The sequence below is a fragment of the Entelurus aequoreus genome, linkage group LG20 (assembly GCF_033978785.1).
Source record: "Entelurus aequoreus isolate RoL-2023_Sb linkage group LG20, RoL_Eaeq_v1.1, whole genome shotgun sequence".
Classification (NCBI taxonomy): Eukaryota; Metazoa; Chordata; class Actinopteri; order Syngnathiformes; family Syngnathidae; genus Entelurus; species Entelurus aequoreus.
In genome coordinates, this window is record NC_084750.1 from 16,531,856 (window position 1) to 16,534,355 (window position 2,500).

The 2,500-nt window shown below is 47.5% G+C and overlaps 1 protein-coding gene across 4 annotated transcripts in view; it reads left to right on the forward strand.

Moving 5' to 3' along the window:
- The window catches only part of LOC133635963 (transmembrane protein 196), a 113,018-nt gene extending 112,553 nt beyond the window's left edge, over window positions 1-465 (forward strand). For all 4 annotated transcript variants that reach the window (XM_062029488.1, XM_062029487.1, XM_062029485.1 and 1 more), the window contains one exon: window positions 1-465. This exon is cut by the window's left edge. The gene's annotated coding sequence lies outside the window, so the exon portion shown is untranslated.
- Window positions 466-2,500: the final 2,035 nt, after the last annotated feature.

Genomic DNA, 2,500 nt, shown 5'->3' on the forward strand with positions numbered 1-2,500 from the left:
AGCATGGCTGCAGAATGTACAGTAAGCTTATGTGTGCGGCCGATAAAGAGGGAGGTTTAAAAAACAAAAGGGGGCTTTGAACCTCCTCCCATCAAACCAAAGAGGGTGGAAGACGACACGCTGGGAGGGATTTTAGTGCCTTGAAGCAACAAGCACAACACTTGATGTCCACTTCATGGCTTTTATGGAATGCAAAGTATGACATCGCCTTCTGGGAAATGTTTGCATTGGTTTAGGACAATACATTAGGTACACCGTCCACTCTGAGATCCAATGCAATGGCTGCATTATAAAATGTTTAATAATGCTTTCAAACAGCACATTACAATAAGAATATGTTATAGTATAATTGTGGGCAGCGCGGTGGCACAGGGGTTAGTGCGTGTACGTGCCTCACAATACGAAGGTCCTGAGTTCAACCCCGGGCTGGGGATCTTTCTGTGTGGAGTCTGCATGTTCTCACCGTGACTGCGGGGGTTCCCTCCGGGTACTCCGGCTCCTCCCACCTCCAAACACATGCACCTGGGGATAGGCCCCTCCCACCTCCAAAAATATGCACCTGGGGATAGGCCCCTCCCACCTCCAAAGACATGCACCTGGGGATAGTCCCCTCCCACCTCCAAAGACATGCACCTGGGGATAGCCCCCCCCCCCACCTCCAAATACATGCACCTGGGGATAGGCCCCTCCCACCTCCAAAGACATGCACCTGGGGATAGGCTCCTCCCACCTCCAAAGACATGCACCTGGGGATAGGCTCCTCCCATTTCCAAATACATGCACCTGGGGATAGGCTCCTCCCATTTCCAAATACATGCACCTGGGGATAGGCCCCTCCCACCTCCAAAGACATGCACCTGGGGATAGTCCCCTCCCACCTCCAAAGACATGCACCTGGTTATAGGCCCCTCCCATTTCCAAATACAAGCACCTGGGGATAGGCCCCTCCCACCTCCAAAGACATGCACCTGGTTATAGGCCCCTCCCATTTCCAAAGACATGCACCTGGGGATAGGTCCCTCCCACCTCCAAATACATGCACCTGGGGATAAGCCCCTCCCACCTCCAAATACATGCACCTGGGGATAAGCCCCTCCCACCTCCGAATACATGCACCTGGGGATAGGCTCCTCCCACCTCCAAATACATGCACCTGGGGATAGGCTCCTCCCACCTCCGAATACATGCACCTGGGGATAGGCTCCTCCCACCTCCAAATACATGCACCTGGGGATAGGCTCCTCCCACCTCTGAAAACATGCACCTGGGGATAGGCTCCTCCCACCTCCAAATACATGCACCTGGGGATAGGCTCCTCCCACCTCCAAATACATGCACCTGGGGATAGGCCCCTCCCACCTCCAAAGACATGCACCTGTGGATAGGCCCCTCCCACCTCCAAAGAGAGGCCCCTCCCACCTCCAAAAACATGCACCTGGGGATAGGTTGATTGGCAACACTAAATGGTCCCTAATGTTGTCTTACTATCTGTGTTGGCCCTGCGATGAGGTGGCGACTTGTCCAGGGTGTACCCCGCCTTCCGCCCGAATGCAGCTGAGATAGGCTCCAGCGACACCCCGAAAGGGACAAGCGGTAGAAAATGGATGGATGGATAGTATAATTGTAACGTTAGCTTTGATGGGATCTCGTTAGATAAGGTGCAGGTGTGCCTAATGGAGTGACCAGTGTGTCTATGTCAGGCATGTGGACATATTTATATGATTGCCAATAAAGTCTAATACACCCAGCACCTTTGTTCACGGTCACCATGGCAACGGACAGCAGTAGCGCCATATAGTAACATTAGGTTTGCATGTGTGTGTGTGTGTGTGTGTGTGTGTGTGTGTGTGTGTTCTTGTATTTCTAGCCTTCTTGAGACATGAAGAAGGAAAAGTATCTTCCATATGAGGAGGTGTGAACAAGTGATGACATAAATCATGGTCCCAATAACATTGCATCTAATAGAGAATGTCTCATTAGCACCCCCTGCTGGTGACATCTATCAAAATGAGGGTGGTCCCAAAAAGGAGGGATTTTTCTAATTGACTGTGTGTCGCTTTTAAAAGTGCTCCCCCTCTGGTCAACATATGAAATAACAAGTGTGTGTAAGAAATTGAAATGCGCCCCAATTGGCCAAAATTAAATAAAATAAATATGTATATAGAGACATACTGTAAAAACTTGAAGTAAATAATGAAGATTAAAAACCAACTACAAACAAAAAATGTAATTTAATTTTTTTTTTACTAAAAGCAGTCTTTTTCTCCCAATGTGTCGACTTTTTTCTTTTAAAATTGGGAACAATTTCTCATATTCTTACTGTTTCTGTAATATTGCGATATATTCTCGTGAAATGATTACTTTTTTATGTAAAAGTATTCCATTTAATGCAAAATTGTGACATTTGTCATATAAAATTCAGACTTTTATCACATTATTGGTGATTTTTTTTTAGGGATGTCCGACAATGGCTTTTTGCCGATATCCGATATTCCGATAT